The 27,778-nt window shown below is 34.6% G+C and overlaps 1 protein-coding gene across 6 annotated transcripts in view; it reads left to right on the forward strand.

Annotated features, from left to right (window-relative positions):
• The window catches only part of CNTN1 (contactin 1), a 391,570-nt gene that overhangs the window by 164,638 nt on the left and 199,154 nt on the right, over positions 1 to 27,778 (forward strand). The window contains exon 2 of one of the 6 annotated variants that reach the window (XM_063620146.1): positions 12,121 to 12,200. The exons of the other annotated variants lie outside the window; for them this stretch is intronic. The gene's annotated coding sequence lies outside the window, so the exon portion shown is untranslated. The remainder of the gene's footprint in view (positions 1 to 12,120; positions 12,201 to 27,778) is intronic. 6 annotated transcript variants of the gene reach the window in all.

Genomic DNA, 27,778 nt, shown 5'->3' on the forward strand with positions numbered 1-27,778 from the left:
TGTCTTAGTCTGGCTTCTTTCATTCATTCACCATTTATTTATTCAACACCCACTATCTGTAAGACACTGTGATAAAGAAGTGTTTATACAAGACAAACAACAAATATACAATCCTTTTTTTCCCTCTATAGACTGTAGTCTATTGGGAAACTTGGGTAATAAAATAGGTAATTACAATGAAGGCTATAGCTTTGATATCAGGAGTTAGTCTAGCTCCCTCTCTAGCTCTATCCACGTCCTTTCCCAAGCCCCTCTGCCCTTACTTTTTGTTTAAACAGCTCTGATCGTATCAAGTTATTTTGAATAACTTTAAAAAATGCAGGAAGATATAGAGTCCACTGACCATATACCTCAGTAGTGAAAAAATGTGTTTATGTACACCTGCCTCAGAATGAAGCTTCCTGTACCTCCAAATTTATAATAATTTTCCAAATATTTTCTCGGCTTTTTTCAACACCTCTTTTCCAGCATCCTAGATCAAAATGATTGATTTTTATTAAATATTCTTTAACTCATTCCTACTGTATGCTAGGTACTATGCTATCATCTCTCAAGAATATAATGATAAGTAAATAGACAGGCTGACATGCTGTTTATCCTTAGGGAGTTTACAGTCTAGTGGTAAATACACATATTAAATTAAAAACATGCAAATGACAAGTCAGCTTGTCATACATGGTAACAAGGAAATTGCAATTTCCTTGTGGGATAAAAGTGAGTGGGAGCGAATTTAGATGAATGTGGAAAGACTGACTCTTGGTGAAAGTTTGATTTATTTTGAATCCTGAAGAATAAAGATTTATTCAAGACAGAACATGGGGGAATAATTAGTTATTCCCACATTCTCATATTTAGTTTCATCTCATCTCATATTTCTAGATATAAAAGTTTGGTCATGGTTTTTTAAAGATGTGAATTACCTTAAGTCTCTAAGTCAAGACTCTGTGTCTCTAAACTTGGATCAGAAACTAGCTGAAGAAATAAGAAAAGAAAAAAAAAGACTGTCATGCAAATGTCTAACCATTTAAAATATGAGGATTTAAGGAGCCAAAGGCAGATCAGCAAGTGAAAGCTTTTCACTTCCGTTAACATTTCTGGTTCTAAATTGGAAGTTATGTGCTATGACAACATAAGAAGAGGATTTCTAACGCAGAGTAGGAGAGCCAAGGAACATATTCTAAAGCAACTGATTTCAGAATTGAGACCTAAGTGATAATTAGGAGCTAATCAGAAGAGCAGATGGCGGAAGGAGAAAAAGTGGAGGAAGATAGCCCAGAGGAGTCAGGGAGTCAAGAAAGAAGAGGAATTTGAGAGAGTCCAGAGGCAAGAGGGCTGAAAAGTCCTGTAGTTCAGTACCCAGAGGATGCTGGTATAGGGGAACAGTGGCAATGTGTCACTGGGGAGGTGATAGGAAAGGCAATGAGAAACCCTTAGATTGTATTAAGAAGACAAGTGACTTGATTGAATTTTTGTCTGCAAGAAAGCTCTGGCTACTGTTGTGAAAACATTTTTGAGTAAGGCATGACTGTGAAGCAGAAAGAATACTAGCGGGTAGTGCAGTAACCTTGGATAGAAATACTAATGACCTAGTCTAGTGGTTACCAAACTTTGTTCCTCAAACACTCCCAAAATAATTTTGTAAAATTGTGTATCATCTCATATACTTGTGAATTGACATAAACATTCATCATAAGTTTAAACTGTTGCAAAATGTAATTTTCAGCATATTCTAAATTTTGCCATTTTAAATTGTCTGTTGTATTCCTCTTAATAGTATCCATTAGAGTCTGAATAATACCAAGATTCAGTGCTCATCATTATCTATTTAAAAATATTTGATATAACTCTTATACAACTCTAAAAATTTCGTGCCATTTTTTTCTTTTTAATTTATATGTTCGCTCTCATGGATTTCACTCTTTTATTATATATCATATGGTCAAAAGTAATTAATAATGCATTTTAGTTATAAAATGGTTATAATTTAACCATTTCATATAACTATGAGGTTTTAAGTGTTAATTATTTTTCTAGAATGAGTTGTCAAAATTTTTATTATTGAACACTTGACTAAATCTGTATAACTACATTTCAAATTCTGAAAAAATTGTTACTGACAAAAGAAATACAACTTTATTGGCAATGTATTGCTTAATGTAACAGATGGGCTTTTAAAATTTTAATCCCTCTACCTTTGAGAGAATGTTACTTATTGCCAAAATTAGACAGAGTTTAATATTCTGTTTTGAATTTTTATTTTTATAGATGTGTATTATAGATGGGGATAGAGAGTTGAATAGAACAATTTATGTCATTCAATTACTGAAATCCTAATCATATGTTAAAAATTACATGGTGATCTATTGTCAAAATTTATCTTTAATAAACTTAATTTTGTTGAATGCAAAGAAATGGAAATTGCTTGACTTACAAAATAATTTAGTTGCTAGCCATTCACTTTCTCAATAGCAATACCAGTATTTCTCAACATTTATATCAGTTACCTTTTTGTTTGGTGCTCCCAAAGAGTTTACACACTCAATCAATGCACATTAAATTTTGGGTGGGTAAGAACTATGTCTTTCTTCTGTAAAATAAGAGGAAGGTAACTAGGAAAGAAGGAGTTGGAAAGTAGAGCCTGCACTTGTGTCTGAAGATAGAGCGGAAGTTAAATGTATCTTACGTTAATTATCTAAAATCTTTTTCCAAGTACAACTTGGAAGGATTTGTATGCTCTCAGGAATATATATACACCAGTTTAAAGACCACTCAGATAGATTGAGGCAGTGACAATGACAGTAGAGCAAAGTGGAAAGACATTAGAAAGAAAGAGAAATATAAGGTGAAAAACTCAATAAATTTCTGTATTGTGTTAGATTGGTAGCATGTATAAAAGTTCTAGAAGCCAACAAGAGTGGGCTACATTTTAAATATTCCTCTGGAGAGTAGAAAATCACTGAGTAGGGAAATAGAATGATTTGCCTGGTATCTGGAGTTAATAAGTTTATAGGGCTGACCTGCAAGGCTGTGCAATTTTCTCTGCAGTCATCAGCCACAAGGGTGAAGATGCAGAGAAAGCACAAAGTTGAGGGCTTTGCATGCTAATTTCAGAAAGTCGATTTTTGAGGGATGGTGAATTATTATGAATGAAAATGATAAATTTCAATTTCTCTGGGCAAGATAAACTAAAAGTGGACTCAAACAGAGGAATGTATGTGTAGTAGTAAGGAAGACTTGCCAAAGTATGTCAGGAAGGGAAAAGAACTTGAGGAAAAAGTCCAGCGGCAGGAGGTCTGGGATGTCCTGCAAGGTTGACTTTAAGGTAATCCATACACAAAAAAAACTTGGGAATGCGTAGTTCCTGAGAAACAACCCCTGCAGATCAAAGCGAAGAAAGCTGCCATAAAAATAATCAGAATGACATTCAGGAGACAAAGTTATGGAACATTCTAGACTCTCTCTCTCCAATGTTTTACGAACATATACTTAAAGCAACTATACAATATATAACACACTGGACATTATATTATTTGAAACTATTGACATACATATTAATAAGAGTTTAGATGTCGACATATAATATGCAAAGGGGTACATAACTTTTTTAGGGGGTTTTGTAGGCAAAAACTTTGAAGACCACTGAAATGAAGTACTGAGAACTAGAAGCAGAAATTTAGAGATAATGATGTTTGTCTAGATGCTGGGGAATATGTGATGCTGAAGGATGGTGCTGGTAGACTTAGAGTCAATTTTAATATTAAATCTACACAACTTTTCCAAAGAATTGTATGACTATGAGTATTCCAAAGGTGTTCACCAAATGAGCCATTCTAAGAATTTGGTAGGGCTGTTGAAAATAGCAAAGGCAGTATGGGCAGGTAATACCTCTTTTAGTGGAAAAGAATTTGATAATTCATCTTCATTACTACATTCTAGCTTGCAGAGGTTTGTGGACAGTGGAGATGCCTTATGAACTTTGGTGAAAGTTGGCAGAGAAAGAAGCCTGGGGTTAGAAACATTTATACCTTTAAATCATTCACAAGAAATGAACGACCTGAAAGCAGGTGGGTTCTTAGAAAATAGACAGAACTATGGTGCTGCTCCAGTAGAGAAATGAAGTTGCTTCCCGTGGAAAAACTCAAGTCAGAACCTTGATGCCTTCCAGCAAAATAGTATTAAATTGATGAATTAAATTTTTCTAAATGTGTTTTTGCATATTCATACCAAAAAAATCTCGGAAAAGTCAGTCATTGTCACCTTCCAGGTACAAAAAGCTGAGCTCTGCATACACAGCCCTTCATATTTCCAGAGATAGCCCAGGCCCTAAACAGGATTTGGCCAGCTTCCTTGACTCTCTGTATGAATCTGCAAGTTTCTTTGGGTTTTGTTTTTCTCGTCTCTAGTGGTGGTGGTGGTGGTGGGATATTACTTTTTAATTCTGTGTACACATTGCCACAAACTTAGCAACTGTTAAAACATACTTTGTTATCTCAGTTTCTTTGGGTTAGGAGCATGGGCACAGCTTAGCTGGATCCTCGGTTCAGAATCTCACAAGGTTGAAATCAAGTTTAGCTGGGCTGTGTTCCTTTCTGGAGCTTGGTATTCTCTTCCAGTTGTTAGCAGAATTCAGTGCCTTGTAGTTATAGGACTAAGGTCCTAATTTTTTGCTGTCAGCTCTGAGAGGTCACTCCCTATTCATTGCCCTTCTCACTGCACCTTCATTTGGCCTCTCCCAACATAGCAGCTCACTTCTTCAAGGCCAGCAGGAGACCCTTTCTCTTCTGGAAGGGCCCAAGCCCTCTTTTAAGGACTTTCACCTGATTAAGACCAGCGCATTCAGAATAATTTCTCTTTCAATTAACTCAGAACCAACTTATCTGAGACCCTAATTAAGATTAACAAACAATATGAAAAAAAAGCTCAACATCACAGATTATTAGAGAAATGCAAATCAGAACCACAATGAGATACCATCTCACGCCAGTCAGAAGGGCAATTACTAAAAAAGTCAAGAAACAACAAATGCTGGAGAGGCTATGGAGATGTTGGTGGGAATGTAAATTAATTCAACCATTGTGGAAGATGGTGTGGTGATTCCCCAAAGATCTAGAACCAGAATACCATTTGACCCAGCAATCCCATTATTGCGTATATACCCAAAGGAATATAAATCATTCTATTACAAAAATACATGCACATGTATGTTCATTGCAGCACTATTCACAATAGCAAAGACATGGAATCAACCCAAATCCCCATCAGTGATAGACTGGATAAAGAAAATGTGGTATATATACACCATGGAATACTATGCAGCCATAAAAAGGAACAAGATCATGTCCTTTGCAGGGACATGGATAGAGCTGGAAGCCATTGTCTTCAGCAAACTAACGCAAGAACAGAAAACCAAACACTGAATGTTGTCACTTAGAAGTGAGGGCTGAACAATGAGAACACATGGACATAGGGAGGGGAACAACACACACTGGGGCCTGTCAGAGGGTGGGGTTGGGGGAGGGAGAGCATCAGGAAAAATAGCTAACGCATTCTGGGCTTAATACCTAGGTGATGGGTTGATAGGTGCAGCAAGCCACCATGGCACACGTTTACCTATGTAACAAACCTGCAAGTCCTACACATGTACCCCAGAACGTAAAATAAAAATAAAAAATTTAAAACAGATATAAAGAGGAGATGGTGAAAGGGGATGAAAAGGTTAAAGAATATGGAGAATAGACCCATAAGTAGGTAAAATAAATGACTAATAGACTAATAGTTCCAGAAGGCAAGAACAGAATTGAGAGATGAGGAGAGGCGTAAACTATGGACTTTAGTTAATAAATATCAATATTGGCTCATCAATTGTAACAAAAGCCTCACACTAATGTAAGATGTAGGATATATAAGATAAGATAATAGCAGAAACTGTGTGGGCAGACGAAGGGGGTATATGGGAACCTATCTGATCTTTTTATCACAATTTTTCTGTAAACCTAAAACTGCTCCAAAAAAGTTATTAAAATAAATAAGTAAACAAATTGTGCAATGGAAAAAAACAACAACAACAAAAATATTTTCCTTTTTTTTCACTTTTGCCACACAGTATTTTTTCACCTTTGTGTAACCTAATACAGAGAGTAATATCCCATCATATTGACAGCTTCCACCCACATTCAATGGGAGAATAAACAGGAACAGTATGCTGGGGGTCAGGGCAAGGGTTTTGAGATCATCTTACAATTCTGTTTACCACAGGGGTGAAGGGCACAGAAGTATAGTGATATTTGATTATCTATATCCTGTCACTTTAGTATAAAATTACTTGATTCAAGTTTTAATAAATTTTTACCAATGCTAATGTTTTCAATTTGGCTTGCTTAAATAATTCACCATTCAAAACTTTTCTACTTTCAACATCTAAAACTGAAGACTACTTTTTTATAGCTGATGTCAGTGAAAAATCTATTAATATAATTATTAATCATACTTTTCCAAAACTTTTCCAACTGTACTGTTTTCCTTGAAATAGAACATCCATTGTCTTACATATTACATTTGAAGTTTTCACCTGTTACAAACCGTGTAAGACTTTACATTTTGTCTAATTCTTTACATAATCTTGACCAGAAATTGGATTTTTAAACCTATTAGGCTCAATTCAACAGACAAAATTCATCTTTATAAACATATATTGCATACTTTATTAGCTAGTCAGTTTGCCAGGATATAAAACTGAAAAAGATTATTCTGTTCTCAAATAGTTTGTGAAAAATTCCCTGATGATACGTTAGGATAATTTTTAATATTTTGTCTGGATGTCTTCTAAGGTCTGATGCAATATGTGTGATGTCTTCTCTAATAACACTTATACAGTTTTGATTCTCTGGACACCAACTGGGTGTTCAACAATTCAATTCAATTGTGCCTCTAATTTACTGGAGTTAGTGCAGATCCCACAGGTTGATGGCTCAGTCTTGCAAGATTGCCCCCTACTTCAGATGCCAGTTGCAAGCCTCAAGCTTCCTGTATTTCTGATCAACCGGCTAAAAATTGCAGGCGCCCACGACATCTTACACAGGTTTAATAAATTGCTGTAATGTCTCATAGAACTCAAAAGAATGCTACTTACTATTACCAGTTTATTTTGATGGATGCAACTCAAAAACAGCCAAAGGGAGGAGATATGCAGGGCAAGTATGGGACAAGGGGCAGGAGCTTCCATGCTCTCTCCAGGCGTGCCACTCTCCGAGTACCTCCATGTGTTCACCAACATGGAAGCTCCACAAACCCCAGCATTTAGGGATTTTAATGGAAAGTTATTACTTACGCATGATTGATTGGCCATTGGCAGAAAGTTCAAGGTGGGGCTGAGAGTTCCAAACTTCTAATCAAGGCTTGGTATTTTTCTGGCAACCAGCTCTCTCATCCTGAAGCTATCTAGGGGCCCACAAAGAGTCACCTGATTAGTACAAAAGATACTTCCATCATCTTTAACACTCAGGAAATTCCAAAAGCTTTAGGAGCTCCATGCCAGAAACAGGGGACAAAGACCAAATATCTATGTTACCACTCGGGGTAATGTAACTACCAATTCAGAAATTACCACTGTACAACATAATTTAAATTACTTCGGAAAGAAACACATGGCTACTTTAAAGTTAACTGAAGCCTATTTGCTAACTTAAAGAACATATCACATTTTCTTGACATTTGCCCCAACTGAGTTGGTTTGTCCATGTTAAGTTTTTTTCTCTTTCTGCAGACTTAAGTGTTTTGGCTGCATTTGTCTCAGCCCATTTATAAAACATTAGATGAAATGTTTTATCTAATGCTCCTAGCACTAATCCTTAGGGAACTCTGATTAAAAGTTTTCTATTTAGAAAAAAATACATAGTTATGATTAAATTTGCCTTTTTTTAAAAAAAGTAGAAATGTCTCTCAAGTACCCAGTGAAACATTTTTAAAGTTTTTTAATGGAATTTTGTTTATAAATTAAGAAAATAAGTGTAAGTAATTTCTACTAGTTTTCTTTCTCTTTGATTTTTTTTTCTCTTAGTCAGAGATTATTTAGGAATGTATGTTCCCCTTGAAATACTGCTGGATTGCTCCCCACTGCACCATTTTATTGTAGAAGTGAGATTCACTCACTCTAGAATAATCCTTAAGAACCGTTCTTTGCCTATTTATATTTACCAATTTCTTTTAAAGAACCCTCTTCAAAAAAGTTATTTTCAGTTTACTCATTAATTTATTGGTTTCCTTTGAGTTTACAATATGTATCTTTACTTAATCACTTTTGAATGATATTATGCCACTTCCTATATAGTACAACCACCTTTACAACAGTGTACTTCCAGTTCTTTCTGCCGTCACTGTTACTGTTGTCATACATGTCATTTTTACTTATGTCTTAAACCTCACAACATATTGTGATTATTTTTGTTCTAGATAGTGACTTTTCTTTTACAGCAATTACGAATTAGGAAAAAGTGGGCGGGTTGCTTGAGGACAGTAGTTTGACAGCTAGGAGTTTGAGACCCACCTGGGCAGCAGAGTGAGGTTCCTGTCTTTACAAAAATAAAGAAAAGAATAAATAGCTGGGCTGCACCTAGCTTCTCAAAAGGCTGAGGTGAAACAATCACTTGTGCCCAGGAGTTTGAGGTTGCAGTGACCTATGATTGTACCACTGCACTCCAGTCTGGATGACAGAGTGAGACCTTGTCTCTTAATACACACACACGCACATACACACACACACGAAATATTTTTCTTATTTACCCTATTTTTACTTTTCCGATCCTCTTCATTTCTTTCTGTAGATCCAGGTTCTGTTCAGTGTCATACTCTTTCTGCTTAAAGATCTGCCTTTCACATTTTTTAAAACATGGGTTTCCTTTACAGAGGTTACTGATTTCTCCTGTAGTCTGACAAAAATAAAATGTTTCATGTGTTTCCTCTCCTTTTGGAGAGGTTTGGCTTTTTTTGTTACCCAGGTTACTCGGTGGCTTTACAACTTCAGGTCTCTGATACACTCGAGGAAATTTATGAATATTATCTGGCTTTTTTCACATTGTTACACAAAGGCCAGGTCCTTTGAAGTTTTCAGCATCCAATGCAGAAGCAGAAGTCCCCTCACAATTCACTCCTTCAGTGATTGTATGCTGTATTGTCAATGTAAACGTCGTGAAAAAAATCTCCTTGTTATTTCATGAATTTAACCCTCTTTTCTGAACTGGGTAAAGACTCCTTCTTTCACTGAATTTGCCTTAATACCAAGCTACATCTGTAATCTTTATAAATACTGAATACATGCTTATTGAAAGTTGCAGAGCAAACTAGTTTTTCTCCCCATTTCATCCTAACTGTATACATAATATTTTGAAATCTACCATTACTATAAAGTAGAAGCATTTTTATATTTATTAAATCTTTGCATCTTTTCTCTACCTTATTAAATGAAGATGTATTAAAGAAAGCATGTTTTAACTTTAGTCATTTAAAATATAGCTATTACATATTTGCTGTTTTATAGGCATTGAGGAAGATGTTCATGAGAGCACTGTCTTAATGACAAAATTGGGTTTGGGGACTTTGGTATTTTATGAATTTAAAATGATAATCTTAGAATTATTGCCAAATAGAACTGCAGGAAGTATATTATGTTCAGTGCTGGACTGTTACAGGTTCTGAATTAATATTTATGAATATAAAATTCATCCATGATACTTGAGAAAGCTAAAATTGTTTGGATTTTCCTTCTACATACTGTTATTTCAGTTAAAATATAATTGACAAATAGATAATTTATAATTCTAATTCTAAAATACTGTAATTCTGTATTAGACAGAATAGGCTAAGATAAAATAGGCAGCAATTGTATTAACAAATATCCATAAAACCTCAGGTATTTGACATAGTAAAGGTTTATTGACTATTCACATCACAGCTAAATGCACTAATATCCTATCTCTTATTTCATGTATAGCAGATGACCTCTAAGGATTCCCTATAGGAGGAGTCCCCAGCCTCTGGGCAGTAGACTGGTACCGGTCTATGACCTGTTAGAAACCGGGCTGCACAGCAAGAGGTGAGCAGCAGATGAGCAAACATTACCACCTGAGCTCTACCTCCTGTCAACAGTAGCATTAGATTCTCATAGGAGCTGGAACCCTACTGTGAACTGTGTATGTGAGGGATCTAGATTGTGAGTTTCTTATGAGAATCTAATGCCTGATGATCTGTAGTGGAACAGTTTCATCCTGAAATCATTCCTTCTCATCCGTGGAAAAATTATCTTCCACAAAACCGGTCCCTGGTGCCAAAAAGATTGGGGATTGCGCTGTATAGAACAACAAAGGGCTGGAGGATTAGGTGGGATCTATTTTTCTTTCTTTTTTTCTTTTTTTTAGACAGAGTTTTGCTCTTGTTGCCCAGGCTGGAGTGCAATGGTGCGATCTCGGCTTACTGCAACCTCTGCCTCCTGGGTTCAAGCAATTCTCCTGCTTCAGCCTCTGAGAACCTGGGATTACAGGTGCCTACCACCACGCCCAGCTAATTTTTTGTATTTTTAGTAGAGATGGGGGGCTGGGCTGGTCTCGAACTCCTGACCTCAGGTGATCTACCTGCCTCGGCCTCTCAAAGTGCTGGGATTACAGGTGTGAGCCACCGCACCCAGTCCTATTTTTCTTTTTCTTTTAATAACTTTATCGAGATATTATTCACATACCCTACAATTCATCCATTTAAAGTGTACAATTCACTGATTTATAGTTGTGCAATCATTAATCTAATTTCAGAACATTTTCATTCCCTTAAAAGAAACTATATGTGTTGGCTTCATTCTGCCCCCGTCCCCTCCTCTTATCCCTAAGCAATCACTAATCTACTTTCTATCTTTATGATTTACCTATTCTGGACATTTCATGTAAATGAAATTGCACAATATGATTTCATACCTTTTATGAATTTTCTTTCACTTAGCATAATGTTTTCAAGGTTCATTGATGTTGTATCATGTATAACTACTTCATTCCTTTTTATTGCTGTATAATATTCCATTGTATAAATATACCACCTTTTCCATATCCATTCATTAGCTGACGGACATTTGAGTTGTTTATGCTTTTTGGCTATTATGAACAATGCAGCAATGAATATTTGTGTGTAAGTTTTGTGTAGATATGTGTTTTTATTATAATTAAGGGTGGAATTGCTGGGGCATATGGTAACCCTATTCTTAAATTTGGAGGCAAAGTTACCACCAAACTGTCAGCACTATTTTACATTTCCACCAGCAATGAATAAAGGTTCCTGTTTCTCCACATCCTCACCAAAATTTCTTCTTGCCTTTTTTATTAAAGCCATCATAGTGGGTGTGAAGTAATAGCTTATTGTGGGCTTGATTTGCGTTTTCATAATGAGTAATGATAGTAATGATTTGGATGTCTTTTCATGCGATCATTGTCCATCTGTGTATCTTCTTTGGAGAAACGCCTCTTCAAATCCTTTGTCTATTTATCTAATTGGGATTTTTGTCTTTTAAAGTATTGAGTTATAAGAGTTCTTTTTAAATTCTGGATACAAGTCACTTAGTAGATATATGTCTTGCAAATCTTTTATGCTATTCTGTGAGTAGTCTCTTCACTTTCTTGATGATATACTTTGATGCCCAAAAGTTTTCAACCTTAATGAAGTCGAATTCTATTTTTGCTTTTCTTGCTGTTGCTTTTTGTATTCTATGTGAGAAATTTTGGCCTAACTCGTGGTCAAAGATTTACTCCTATGCTTTCTTCCAAGAAACATACAATTTTAGCTCTTACATTTAGATTTATGACTCATTCTGAATCATTTTTTTTGGTATGGTGTGAAGTAGGGGTACAAACTTATTTTTTTTGTATTTGAATATTTAGTTGTTTCAGTACCATATATTCATTGAACTGTCTTCATATTCTTTTCAAAATCTATTGACCATAAGGGTAAAGGCTTATTTCCATACTCTGAATTCTGTCCTATTGATCTATATGTCTATTATTACCAGTACTACACTGTCTTGATTATTGTTACTTTGTAGTGAATTTGAAATTTAGAACTGTGAATTCTCCATTTTGTGCTTCTTTTCAGTACTCTTTTGGATATTCTGGGTCCCTTGGATTTTCATATTAATTTTAAGATCGGCTTGTCAAAATTTGCAAAAAAGTCAGGTGAGATTTTGAAAGGGATTACATTCAGTCTATAGAATACTCTTGGGAATATTGACATGTAAAAATATGATAAGTCTTCTGAACAATGAACATAAGATGGTTTTCCATTAATTTAGGCCTTTTGTTTCTTAAACAATGTTTTGTAGTTTTCAGTGTAAATTTCTTGCACTTCTTTCATCAAATTCGTTCGTAAGTTATTCGTCTTGGTGCTATTGTAAATTTAATTATTTTTAAATTGTATTTTCAGATTGTTCATTGCAAGTATATAGAATATGATGATTTTTGCATATTTATCTTCTATCCTGCAACCTTGCTGAATTCATTTATTAGCCATAAATTTTTTAGTGGATTCCTTAGAATTTTCTAAATACAAGATTATGTCATCTGCAAATAAAAATAGTTTTATTCTTTTTTCCCAGCCTGGATTTCTTTTATTTCTATTTCTTATCTATTTGCTCTGTCTAGAACTTTCTGTAAAATGTTCAATAGAAGTGGTGAAAGAGACATCTTTGTCTTATTCCTGATCATATGGGAAAAGTACTCAGTAATTCATCTTTAACATGTTAGCAGTAGATTATGTGTTGATGCTCTTTATCAAATTGGGAAAGTTTCCTTCTATTCCTAGTTTAGTAAGCATTTTTATTATAAATATGTTGGCGTTTGTCAAATGCTTTTTCTACATCTATTCAGGGTGATCATGTGGTTTTTGTTCTTTATTTTATTAATATGATGTATTGCATCAATTGATTTTTGCATTTTAAACTAACCTTGCGTTACTGGGAAAAATCTCACTTGGCTATGATGTATAATCCTTTTTACCTATCTAGCCAGATTCAGTTTGCTAATATTTTGTTGATAATTTTTACATTTGTGGATCTCACTCACCTGTTTATTTTTTTATATATTTTACATTGATAACTAGATGTCTTAGATAATAACATCATAGCAACTCTGGATACTGACTTCTCCACCTTGCTATTGTTATTGTTGTTTAGTTTTTGTGTATTTGTTTTGTGATTCAGCTGAAATAACTTTGTGAAGTCTTTCTATGCAGGATGTTTTTAAGGGCCAGGCCTAAAAGTTACATACATCACTTTTGCCCCAATCCCAAAAGGTCAGAATTTGGACATGTGGTCCACACCTAACTCTAAGAGAAGCTAGGAAATGTAGACAAGCACAGTGTTACTTGGTGAGCACCAGAAGTCTCTACCATCATTCAAACTTCTAGTTATCAAGTATCTCTTTTCCACATTCAACGTACCTTGTTGTCCAAGGAGTTCAATCATAAATCACTGAATTCCAAGTTGAAGAACTCTCAAGTCAGGAAATGCATCCACTTGGCCTAGTGACATAGCAACTAAAAAGACAAGGTGTCCCCACACCCCATCTGCATCCATACATGCCCCTAACCTAAATGCTGGGGCAGGGGAAAGAAAAATATATCTACCATTAATAAAATGGAAGGCTGGATGACATACAAAGATCACTTAACTTTCTATGAGATATTGGTCAAAGGACACAAAATGTCAGCTAAATAAGAGGAATAATTTCAACAGCATGAGACTACAGTTAATAACAATGTATTGTATTTGAAAATCTCTAAGAGTCAATTTTAAGTGTTTTCACTACAAAAAAAATAAGTATGTGAGGTAATGCTTGTTAATTAGCTCAGTTGAACCATTCCACAGTGTATACATATTTCAAAATGTGTTGTATAAGGCAAGTATATATAAATTTTATTTGTCAATTTAAAAAGTAACTTGTCTACAGAAATACTAGAATCCTTTAGGACTGATAATTTGTGAAGTTTTTCCGCTCTGGCAGTGAGGGAAGTCTCCAGAAACTCATTCATGCTCTGCTCTCCGAGCGTGAATTTTTCTCTTTACTTTTCTCTTTACTTTGTTAAACGTTTACTAATATAAAATGGAGCCACACTGGTTCCTTTCTGTAAAGGGAGAGAAGAGTAAAGATGGGCTTTCTGAGTTTATTATTATTATTATCATTTTGTTGATATCTTCGGTGGTACTTTTATGTTTGTGCTACTGTGGTTAGAAACACCACTGGATTACATCCTAGCTTTGAACCTGATTTTGGGACCTGTTGTAATTTCTGGTTTTAGCTTTACTACTGGAGAAATTATTTGCTTTGAGAAGTTAAAAGTGTTATTAACTCCCAACTTATTAAGATCTTTTAGATTTTATTATTTCTTGAGATAATAGCTTCTATTTCTTTTATTTTTATTTCTAATGTATTTCCTTTCTCTCTGGGCATAAGATCTTCACCACCATCAATAAAAATAATTATCCAGATGGAAGTTTTTTATTTATTAGAACTAGGAGGCCATTTGAATGCTAAGTTTTCTCTATACAGAGATCATTAAGATTTTAATTTGGATGAAAAATTTTAAGTAAAATTTCAAAGCAAAGCTTCTAATCCAGTCTGCTAAATGGGATTACAGAGAATTACATCCTTGGTAAATGGGAGCGGAAATTCAGGTTGAGTCAGTACTTAACGTGGTTCAAACTGAATCTGAACCCAGAATGCCAGAGGAACAGTTGCTATAATAATTTCTATAAAGTCTACAAAAGGTAGTTAAGGATGCTGAAAACTGACCTTAGCAGTAGCATTTCTTTACTCTTCACTTCCACAGACCTAACTCCCCTGCACTCTGCGTTAGCCTCCTGGAACTACTTTCACCTCCTTAAAAATTGCCCCCTTTGCTCCTCTTGATGCTTCTGCACATGCTCCCTCTGGGTGATATGCTGCCATTGATGCTGTGGCTGATGGTCCTGCATCCCAGCCTGAACACCTATCCTTGAAATTTCATGGTCTTTGTCTCTACTTGCAGTCAGTTATAAATTCTGTGTGGATTGAGACCAACTGTGTTTTCTCTTCCCAGCAGCTGTAACCTCACATGTTCCCCGCCACTGGTGCTGTGCTAGAAAGCAATCATAGATGCTTTAAAAAGAGTTGTCATATGAATAAAACCTCACCCACTTCTCAGTTTTGCTTGAGTTATGGATCTTGAAGTTAGTTATTTGCTATTTAGAGATTTTGATACTACACTGTCATTATTCATTTCAGACTTTTTTCAGAAATATTAAAGTCAATATTTCTGTGAAAATTGAAAAAATCTTTGATTAGATTTCTATTAATTTTGAATAAAATGCTACATTAATGAATGAATGTTTTGATCGTTTATAAACACAAAATAATACAATAGTAATTTAAGTGATATACAATAATAATGTAAGTGATATTCTTTAAGGTTTGATCTAAGGACACAAATATATGTATTAAACATTGAATAAAAATAAGGATGACAGGATACTAAATCCATCGCTTCATTCCTCTTTTTTTATTTTTTGAGACAGGGTCTTTCTCTGTCACCCAGGCTGGAGTGCAGTGGAGCTATCACAGCCCACTGCAGCCTTTCCCTCCCTGGGATCAAGTGATCCTCCCAACTCAGTTGCCAGAGTAAGCTTGGACTACAGGTGCATGCCACCATGCCTGGCTAACTTTTGTATTTTTTGTAGAGACAGGTGTCTCACTATGTTGCCCAGGCTGATCTTGAACTCCTGTGCTTCAAGCAGTCTGCCCACTTCAGTCTCCCAAAGTGCTGGGATTACACCTGTGAGCCACCGTGTCCAGTCTTCATTCCTTTTTTATATACATAGATTGTTATAGTCAATTCATCAGAATGAACTATAGTCATAGGAAAATATTGGTATATAGTTTCTTGATAAACAATGCTTGTTATTATGCTAAACCTATTGCAAAATCTATAGTGGTTTTTCACATGTTGCTTTCATGGTTTGCAAACCAAACACAAATGAACTATTAGAACCACTAATTATCTTGTCTGTTAGTGAAGATATTGGAATGGAAAAGAAATTATTTTGAGTTTCAAAGGCAAATAATATACTCCGAAGACAATGATTATTTTTCTCATTTAAAATGTACATTGATATGGTTTGGCTTTGTCCACACCAAAATCTCATCTTGAATTGTAACTCCCACAATTCCCACGTGTTGTGGGAGGAACCTGGTGGGAAGTGATTGAATCATGGGGGTGGGTCTTTCTCATGCTGTTCTCGTGATAGTGAGTGGGTCTCACAAGATCTGATGGTTTTAAAAATGGGAGTTTCCCTGCACAAGCCCTCTTGTCTGCTGCCATGTGAGATGTGCCTTCACCTTCCACCATAATTGTGAGGCCTCTCAGCCACGTGGAACTCTAAGTCCAATAAATCTCTCTTTTTTTTTTTCTAAACTGCCTAGTCTTGGATATGTCTTTATCAGCAGCATAAAAACGGTCTAATACATACAGGTTCCATTAGAATTATTCAAGGAATAAAGCAAAAAAAAACATAAAATGACTGAGTTACTGGAAAATGGGACTACTCATGGCAGAATCTATTGTAACAAAACACATCTTTGTCAAAATTGTCATTTCATTTGGGATCTCTTTTTCAATTCTTGAGGCAAAAACAAGATAATTTATAGGTATAGTTTAATTTGCAGTCTAGGGAGACTTGGTATATAACTCTAGCCATAAGAGATTTTCATTTCCAAACCTAACATTTCTGGCAGTTCTGGGCTTCACTTTTCGGAGGGAAATCAATAAATCAAATTTTAATCAGTATTTATTGAGTACCTACTAACATAGTCGCTATGGTAAGGAAAGGTCTGGGTGAAGAAATGACAGAAGTTTATGAGATATTCTTGCTGATTTAAAGAAGTTTTTATGCAGAATACACACACATACACACACACATGCATGCACACACACATACCAACCCAAACACACTGTCACACACAAATAAATAAGTTTATTATCGTTGAGCTTGGCCAGTTCATAAAGGATTGGTCTGAGTGGAAAGACTAATGAGAACTACAACATCCTTGGTTTACAGATATTTCCATCTTGTGTTATACAGAGCTAGCAAACAAGTATCTAAGAATAAAAGTGGGTGAATAGATGCCGTTCCTCCTTGAAGCATACCTGAATTTTGTGCTCTGTCTACCTGGAGGAGAGAGACGAGTGAGGATTCTGCCAGGCCAGATAAACATAAACCAGTGTCTCACAACCTTTTATCCCCTGGAATAATCCTAACTCGTATTTCTCTCTGCTGCCATAAAAGACAATTCTTTGTTGAGAGTCAGTTATGTAACTAGTGAGAAATCCCTAAGTAGTGACTTGGATCTGTTACAGAGGAAAAAAACAAAACAAAACAAAAAACAGAAGAAGAATCTAGAGGATGATAAACACAGGATATGGTGTTCTATGCTATGTTCAGGAAGCAGGCTGGAGCTGAGATAGATTGAATACTCCGGGACTTACTTATATAATACCTAATTGCGATAAGTATTCATCGTATGACTCTAGGGAGAGGCGAAGTCAATAAGTATTCATCGTATGACTCTAGGGAGAGGAGAAGTATGGCTTACCCTTTAAAAGATCATTCTAAGCAATTTTGTAGAGAGTAGACTACAGGGAGGTCGGTTGGGAGGCCTGGACTACAGTAGTAGTGGAAATATGGGGCAAAGTGGTTGGATTTGGGACATTCTGAAGCTAGACTCTAAACATCTTGCTAATAGATTGGATGTCAATGGAGAGAAGGATAATCAGTAATCTCTGTTTTGTGCTTGATCAACTGAGCGAATGTTAGTTTCATTCTCTGAAATGATCCCCAACGAGAGAGAGGAAGAGGTAAAATGTTTTGTATAAAATATTAAGGTTATATTTTGCATTTTACATTTCCAAAATAGAATTAATTTGGCCAAAAAATGATCATGTTCAATGGAGTGAGTCAGACCAACTTGCATAATTCTAACATAATTTGAATACTCATCTGTTATTTTTCTTTTGGCTGGAGGTTATTGTTGGTGGTGGTGGTTTGACAGAAAAATTGCAGACTTTTTGGCCAACTATGAGAAGGAAAAATTGACACACAAAAAATCTGGTTTATTGAGTGATTTCTAGAAATGAAAGGTATTTCTATTTTCCTAAAATGTGAATTTATATTTGTTCTTTGTCCACCACTGAATGAGATTGGATACTTTTTGAGAGGAAATGATAAAAAACTATTTTTACTTTTATGGGGCCCCTTTCTTGAAGTTACCTTGGAAGTCATCTACCGTGAATCTTGATTTTATAGTAAGAGAAAACTGAGCTTTATAAATACCAAATGAATTTTAAGAAGATCTTACATATTTAATCAGTCAGCACAGACCTTGAGCTTAAGAGATTTCGGTAGGGTTTTTCCGTTGTTTCGTTTTTGTGTGTGTGTGTGTGTGTATTTTTTTTCCCTATCATGACGCAGAAAATCACAATCATTATTTACAAAATTAAACACTTTTAGTGTATAGTTATATCAAGTGTAACAAATCAATATCAAGTATCAAAATCATTAAATGAATTTGTGTGGACTCAAATAAAGGCTTCCACAATATAAATGAAATGCTCTGTTTACCCTGCCTTGAGTATTTCTAACTATATAGTTATCTTGAGAGGGCTTAGTGAAATGCCTCTGATATTCAAATGGCCTTTGAAATATTGATTATACGATCTACAATAATAGTTTGTATTGCATGTACTAAGCATTTTTTCTTTCTTTCTTTTTTTTTTTTTTTTTTTTTTTTTTTTTGAGATGGAGTCTTGCTCTGTCACCCAGGCTGGAGTGTAGTGGCACTATCTTGGCTCACTGCAACTTCTGGTGCTTGACTCTCGGGTTCAAGCGATTCTCCTGCCTCGGCCTCCTGAGTAGCTGAGATTACAGGTGCACGCCACCACGCCCAGATAATTTGTGTAGAGATGGGGTTTCACTATATTGGTCAGGCTGGTCTCGAACTCCCGACCTTATGATCCACCCACCTCGGCCTCCCAAAATGCTGGGATTACAGTCATGAACCACCGTGCCCGGCTGTACTAAGCATTTTTATAGTCATTTTCTTGTTGCATATTTACAGCCACCTTATGAGCCTGGTACTATTATTACCGCATTTTAAAAAATGCATAAACAGGTTGAGAGGAAAGATAATTGCCTCAAACCATAAGGGGGTAAGCAGCCCGTCCAGGACTTAAACCCCAGTCAGGCTGACACCAACCCCATGCTGCTGTCTACTCTCCTCTGCCATTTTAGTAGTTGGTAACCCAATAAATGTATCACAATCATGTGACTAAATTCTTACAGAAAGTAGAACATATTATAATGAAGACAGAGAGGCATTAGGTAAGGAACAGAAAGTGCCTAAGTAAAAATTCTAAAAAGTGCTATAAGATATACAAATTATTTTAACCTTTTTACACACAAATTGCAAGAATTATCATTAGTATATATTCCTGAAAATTTTAGCAATTTGATTTCCTGTCACATTATACATTATATGGAATGAAATATGATGTATTATAAAATGTATAAGACATAAGCTTAACTCATGTCTCAAAGAATAGTTATAATCCTCTTTATTAAACACAACTTTGATAGAGGTTTCCTGGGTTAAGCTTTTGATTATAATACATGTATTTTAAAACATAATATAGACTCTCCACATTGGTTTGATTGCTAAAATATTTTTTAAACCAAAACATGTAAAATTTTAGCAATTTTTCTTTGCTTCTTCCAAATGTTCCTGTTAAGTTTTAGTGTGTTAGGCCAAAGGATATTTATAATGATATGAAAAGCCTTAACATATGTTTTTGCAGTCCATGATATTTGCCCAAGGATCTTCCGTTTAGAATACAATTTTAAGATGTACCAATATGTTTTAAAGGCCTTATCTGTAAAAACCCAAAACATAATTCAATTCTAAATTTCTCCACTCTTTCATCCTCTACATTTTTTTTTGTCAGTTTATTACTCTGTAGACTAAAAATCTGTAATGGTTCCTCATTGCCCCAAACTAAATATGTAACAATAGCTATCAACTATTGGAATATCTGCTGTGTGCTGGGCCCTTTAGTACATTACCTCTCATCCTTCCAATCACCTGCTATATATAGAGACAGGAAAACTGGAGCACCGGGAGCTGACCTTAAAACCCATGTCTATTTGATTTGAAAATCTTGTATTCTTTCCACTAGAAATGATGATACCTCCTATTTAGTAAATGCCTACCATGTTCTAGGCACTATACTCAGGAGTTTGGGTTCAAATCCTGGCTCTACCACTCCCAACCCATGTGTTCTTGGGATCATTACTAAAACTTTCTTTGCCTCAGTTTTCTTATCTATAAAATTAGGTCAATAATAATAATAAGAGTACCTTATGGGATTTTTGGGAGGATAAAATGAATAATCTATATAAAGAATTTAGTACACAACCTAGTAAATACAAATACATATTAGTTATCATTATTTTTATTAGGAAATACTTCAGATATACAAAAACCTATAATGATAATAAATATCAAAGACACAATGAAATTTAAAGGATAGAACATTATAAATACAATTGAAGTACATGTTATTTTGTAGCTCAGTATTTATCCTTCTCATGCATGCTTTTGTTCTTTCATTATAGATGTATATATTATTTTACAGATGTCTATATTATAAAGCAATATAAATATTTTCAAATTTTTTAATGGATGAGACCAACTGCATTTTTTCTGTAACCTGCTTTTTATGATAAATATGACACTTGCAAAAGCCATCATAATTGATAAATGAAGCTCTAGTTCATTTATTTTCACTGCTATACACTATTTATGAATGAAACTGCAGTGAAACTAGCAGAAGTCCATTGTAGGAATGAAACTACAGTTCATTCATCCACGCTCTAATTGATGTATATTTAGGTGTGTTTTAAAACTTTTACTATTTCATAAACTGCTATAGCATAATAAACGATGATAAAAGTAATATAAAACACTTTCTAATGCTTACTTCTCAGGCAATGATTTACATATGTTGAATCATTTAATCTCATAAAATCTCATAGTAAGAACTATTATTATCTACAATGTACAGATGAAGAAAGTGGGTCAACTTGACACAGCTGGTACATGGTGTTCCTGGAAATAAAAATAAGGTAATGAGGCCAAGATGTAGCTGTCTTAACCACATGTGCCTTTGGGCACACATATATGCAAGAGTGTCTAGGACCGGCTCTCCATCTTGTCTGCACATTAGAATCATCCGGACACTTAAATATAATGACTCATGCCTAAACCTCTCTCCAGATAAATGGACTCAAAATAGCTGGGGATCAAGTCTAGACATAAATATTGTTTAATCTGATTTTTAATTAAACTTCTTTTTCTGAGATAATTGTAAATTTGCATGTTGTTGTAATACTATTTACCATTTACCCAGTTTGCCCCAGGGGTACCATCTTGCAAAACCATAGTACAACATCACATCCAGGGTTGACATTAGTACAGTCAAGATCCTGAACATTTCTGTCACCACAATGATCCCTCCTGTTGCCCATTTGTATCCACACCCATTTCCCTCCTGCTCATCCCCTCCTTAACCCCTGACAATCAGTAATCCGTTCCATATTTCTGTAATTTTGTCATTTCAGGAACGTTATAACATTCTATATAAATGGAAAGTGAATTCCAAAAGGTTGCGTACTATATAATGGAATTCCCTTATATAGGATTATATTATAGGATTCTGTTACACAGTATGGGATCCCATTATATAGGATTTCATTATATATATCTTTTTGGGATTGACCTTTTTTATCTATCAAAATTCTCTGAAGATTCATCTAGGCTGTTGCATGTATAAATATTTCACTTCATTTATAGCTTATAGTAGACCATGGCATGTAAGTACCACAGTTTGTTTAAACATTCACCTGTTGAAGGACATCTGGATTGTTTTCAGGTTTTTTTGGCTATTAAATATAAGCTTCTGTGAATATTTATTTACAAATTTTTGTTTGAATGTATGTTTGCATTTCTCTGGAATAAACACCAAGGAATGCAATTACTAGGCCATATCACATCCTGACTTTTTCCTGTCTTTTAAGGAAATTGTGTTAACTGGCCAACACCTCTCTCTTTGATCACCCTTAAAGGTCAAAAGGTCAGTGTCTATCTCAAAGTAACATTACTTTTTATCTCCAATGATGATTTTACCACCAATATTTTTAATTTTGATATGAATATTATTTCTAAGAAATTGGAGATCACAAAATAGCTACAGGTTAAATATTGCTGACATCATTTAATAAAAGCCAAAAAAAAAAAAAACCCAGAAAACAGTTTAAGGTTTTCTAATCTGCAAAGCACCCTACAAGAAATTAATATCTGTATGCAACCATCTCACTAGCTTTGTTTACAAGACATGGCATGTGAGACAGAAAACACTTCAAATATTTAAACATTTCTAAAACCAAATTCAAAGAAGCATACTTTTCTAATGAGATGTTCATTGACTTGAAACCAAAGTAACAAGAATGCTTTGAAGAAAAAATACCCAACAATTTGTATAGTAAACTGGATATAGTGTTCCATTTAAACTCATAGAACCCCATGAAAAAATTAACCAAGTAAGACTGGATGATATCCACATCCTAGAGGCATGTTTCTTATTTATTAGAAATTTGACTAAACCATCAATATGGCCACCTTTATTCTCAGATATTTTTAGGATACTAGAGCCAATGAATATAATGGTCTATTAAGGAGAATATGTTTAAATAATCACAGAAATTAAATATCTTATCCCATTATTATTTAAAAAGTTGTATGTGTCTATATTTATACCAAAACATTTCCTATTAAACATATATGTATATATTATAACTTTTGTTATTAGCTTTGTTTTTTCCTACCTGCTGCAACCGGAAATTTCTCTGCTTCCTTGAGACAGAAACATAATTGTGTATCTGTTGGACAAATATTATTTTCCTTTTTTAACAAAACTTTTTGATAGAAGAGCTTTATGTTGGCACCATTTTAATGAATTCAATACATTCATTAAAGAAGTGGTAAGTCTAATAATATATTTGCTTCTGTGCATTATTTTTCTCTAAATTTTGGGCTACTTGTCTTTATATACTGTTTCAAAACCTAGACACTCAAGTGTGTCATTTTCCACTGCAATTAATCACTTGGTTTTGAGCTGCTCTAAGAACTGAATTTCGCCAAAATAATTGTGAGTATGAACTTTCCTGTTTGTGAGCTTCTTGAACAAGTTAGCGTATTTTCCCTTCAACAACTGTCACCATCTGACAATTTGCTGTTATAGCTAGACTAACATTAAGATTTAATTATCTAACTCTGGGCTCAGTGAAGGTCAGACATATTTAGACAGTTTTCCACAGAAAAGTTTGAAGTTAATACCCTGAATTTCCTTGAATTGCATTTAATAACTTCTAGATTAAAACCGCAAATAGTAGAATCAAATAAACAGACTCATGGCATAGGTCCTGAGAGATGGGAAACTGGAGAAAGAGGTCCAGATGAGATTATTTCCTCTGAAAGTACTAGTTCCTATTGTATTAGAGGAGAGAAGATCTAGATAAATATTCATATAACTCAGTTTTCTGCATTGCACATTACAGAAAGTCTACAGAGAACTCTCTGGGAGAGTGAGTCAGAAACCAAAATCAATCTGGGACAATATATCATTTATTTTCATACTGGAATGGCTTTCAAATCGTCTTTTATTGTTGTTAATGACACGTTTCTTCTATGTAACAGTCTCTGAATCAAACTAAGAAAAGGCATAAATATACTGATGAGGTTTATTTAACCCATGTCTAAATAATCGGAACAAATCACTAATGGCATTTAAAGTATTCCAAAATGCTTGTTACTTCAACTTGTTCTCTCTATACCACTTCACATGGCTATTTTTCTGATACTTACTTCTTTTGTTGCCTTATCCAATCACAATCAGGATTAATGCTTGGGAAACTGAGAAGTGACCCAAATTTATTATAGGCAATTATTTTTCCACTTCTGCCTATCTGTCCCTGTAAACTTTCCCCTCATCATCTGATGCCTAATGTATTGAAGACCCCATCCTCCTATCTTCATCTCTTCCTTCCCCACCAAAGAAACAGTTTTTTTCCTTTTTTTTTTTTTTTTTTTTGAGACAGAGTTTTGCTCTTGTTGCCCAGGCTGGAGTGCAATGGCACGATCTTGGCTCATAGCAACCTCTACTTCCTTGGTTGAAGCGATTCTCCTGCCTCAGCCTCCCGAGTAGCTGGGATTATGGGCATGCACCACCAAGCCCAGCTAATGTTGCATTTTTAGTAGAGACAAGGTTTCTCCATGTTTGCCAGGCTGGTCTTGAACTCCTGACCTCAGGTGATCACCGGCCTCAGCCTCCCAAAGTGGTGGGATTACAGGTGTGAGCCACCACACCCAACCAAGAAACAATTAAAAAAAAAAAAAACCCTATTCTCTGATCATTCACAGTAAGTTATAAATAGCTCATAAAATTACTAAACATATACAAAAACAAATCACGTTTTACAAAGAGGGCAAAATGGTCTAGACTTAACATATAGAAAGCAAGTCAATTTTTTCTCCAACTACAAATGACTGATATGTTAAATTAGTTTTACCATTTTTTTTTTTAAATCAGAGTCCGTTATCCAGAACTCACATAAGGAAAAGTTTAGACAAAATGGTAAACCCAAATCACCTACGCAAGATCTTTATGAATGGGTGTGATAGTCCTTTATGTGTAATGTTACTGAACTAGTAGCTGCAAAACCTTTGTCTATTTTCCATTTTCTGATCCCTCTTAGGAAGTAATAACACATTTTTGTAAGTCAATAGCTATCGCCATGATTCCCAAAATAGGGGCCTACTAGAGTATTTTACATTTTTTGAGTGACACCCAACTTCTTTATCTTTCAGATCTCAATATTTTGTTTTATGAAAGAATCAAAGTAAGAAATCTAAGCATATGAAAAAGCACTTGATTCCAAAGGAAGAGATCATTTTAGTTGTTCAAAGGCTTACATGCTTAATGCACTTTCTATTTGTTAATGAGACTTGTTCACATTATATAGCTTTCAATTAGTTGTTTTGAATTAATTTTTTATAGTCCATATAAAATTATAATATTACAAAAATAAAATCAACATGATTGAGGAGTCTGAAGGGCAGTGAGGTCACATATCCCAGCCTTGGTTTATTCAGAGATTGATTAACAGGTTGTGCCTTGGAGTTGGCTCATGTGCAAGAACTAAATCAATGTCATGGTTTTTCATGTTGAAATTTTAAGACACCATGATGACTTTAATTATATATATTAAATTTATCAAATATTATAGACAGCACACTTTACTATTTCTTTATAGAACATTGGTCAGCAGCTCTTTTCGAAAACCAGTCACCCATCAGAATTTTATTTACTACTTCTCCAAAGGATTTTCCAATACTCCTCCTACAGTTAAGTAAAGGCCATTTCTCTGGCATGTGTTTTCTAAAGTCCCTTAGCTTACTCAAACATTCTGAGAAAACAACAAAGATCCTGCTTTTCTAAGCAATACCAGACATAAAATTCCCCAAAGAGAAATAAATTGAGCATTTTATGCTGAACCAAGAATGTTCTCCTTCTCCTCTCTCCTTTTTTATATGTTATGCAAAATGAGCCAAATGATGGGGATTAGGAATGAGAAAAAGAAAATTAAGAAAGGAATGAGACAAAAATCAAGAAAGAGTCTAGTAGTGTATCACCAAAAAATAAGATATGTGTCAGGCAGCAAGGAGGGAAATTACAGAAACTAACTGAAGGCTGGAATAAGAAAATATGCATAGTTTTGTTCTTGATTTCCTATGTATAGGAGGAAATTATGGTCCTCTGTGAGAAGACAGGATATGAAGTTCACAGAGACACATAAATTCTTTCTTACAATCAATCCTACTTGTATTACGACTTTTACCTTTTGTGAAACTTTATGTCCTTGTTTTTTTTCTCTGTTGTGCATTTAGAAATTTGTATCAAGATAAAGAAAAAATAGGTAACTCATTAGAAGCAAGAAATTCATAGTGATTATTGTATGCTACATGAAAATAAACAGCATTGTCTTATCAAACAAGCTGAATAAAGATTGTGAAAAATGTCTGTAATAATACCTTTGCTCCAAGAATTTTAGTGCTAACTGCTGCAAGGAATACAAAATGGTGTAATACAGAGTGTACTCTCAAGGAACAAATTTATTTGAGGTGACACAAAGTCATAAATAATGTAAATATAATGAAAAAAACAGATTAGCAATAAGGAAAAGGCAGATTATATAGTGGATACATACTATGAGTGTATTCATTTATTCAACAACTATTTCCTGATTATCAGTAAACCTAAAATCAACTAGATTTTAGAGGTCCAAAGATTATTGTGAATTCTACAATTTAGGAAATCTGAGTAAGAGGATTTCCTTTTAGTAAGTTTTTATGTACGTTTGAATGGGATGTAGGAAAATATTCTTTCCTAAGTGGATGTAAATACGTTTGCTGAGTAAATGGTTATAAAGAAAATAATAAAGTCATCAAGTTTTCAGGATATAATGATAAATACCTTTGTCTGTAATGCCAAGTACAAATACATTTCTGCTTAAATGATATAGAAGTGAGAATGCTAGAAAGGAGAGATTTTAATCATTATTCAGAATATTTGCTATTGGTGCTATGTGCAAAAAGAAACTTTTAAGCAAGTAGATGATGTAGTAAAAGATTGTGCATCACTTAGTACTCCTTTGACAATAAGTGTCAGAGAACCCAGCTAAAGCTGACCAAAAAAAGAACAGGTTTGTATTGATACATATGACTGAAAAGTTCAGAAGTAAATAGGGCTTTACGAATACTCTGGAACACAGATGATTTAATCAGGAACTTGTTTTTATCCTTCTCTTGACTCTATTTTATTCTCAGGCTCTATGACACTTTTTTTTCAGTTTTAGGCTTATATCCTCAAAGCATTCAGTCCAGTAGAAAAGAGAGGGAAACTTTGGTTTGCTTCTGAGTAAATTTACTGTGTTCTATGCTTGGAACTTCTAAGGTCAGAAGCTTATCTCTTAGCCAATCACTGTGGCTTAAACGATGGAATTACACAGACTTACTAGGAGTAGACTACAAACCTATCCTTCACTTCTTGTGAATAGAAGAATTCAGTAATTTAGTGTTATAACCGGATAAGCATAGAATCTATGTGCTCTCACTTACATCCACATAGAATGAGGATTGAGGAAGTTTATTTCCCAGAGAATAATTGTTGTACTGGAAACAAGCGCAATGCAGAAGTTTTGTAAATCCACCCAAATATTTACTCCAGGGCGTTGTATAATAGCACTATGCTGAAAGGGTTGGATGAAAGAACACTTGAAGAGAGAATGACCACATACTATGCCTATAAATTATGTGAATTTGAGCTATATACATAAACTAGAATGGAAAGGGTGATATTCATGTGCAAAATTTTTTGAAGAATGACCTGGTAGAGCTTGGTGATTGTCTATTAGCTTATCCAATAATAGAGGTTTTCATAGTTACACATATTAGGGCTATACTATGGCCAGAGGTTCCTAAACTTTTGCAAGTTACAGCACTCTTAATTTTTCAGTTATTTTTGCATGGCACCCCTTCACCAAAATAAATAATTA

Source organism: Symphalangus syndactylus, chromosome 17 (genome assembly GCF_028878055.3).
Source record: "Symphalangus syndactylus isolate Jambi chromosome 17, NHGRI_mSymSyn1-v2.1_pri, whole genome shotgun sequence".
Classification (NCBI taxonomy): Eukaryota; Metazoa; Chordata; class Mammalia; order Primates; family Hylobatidae; genus Symphalangus; species Symphalangus syndactylus.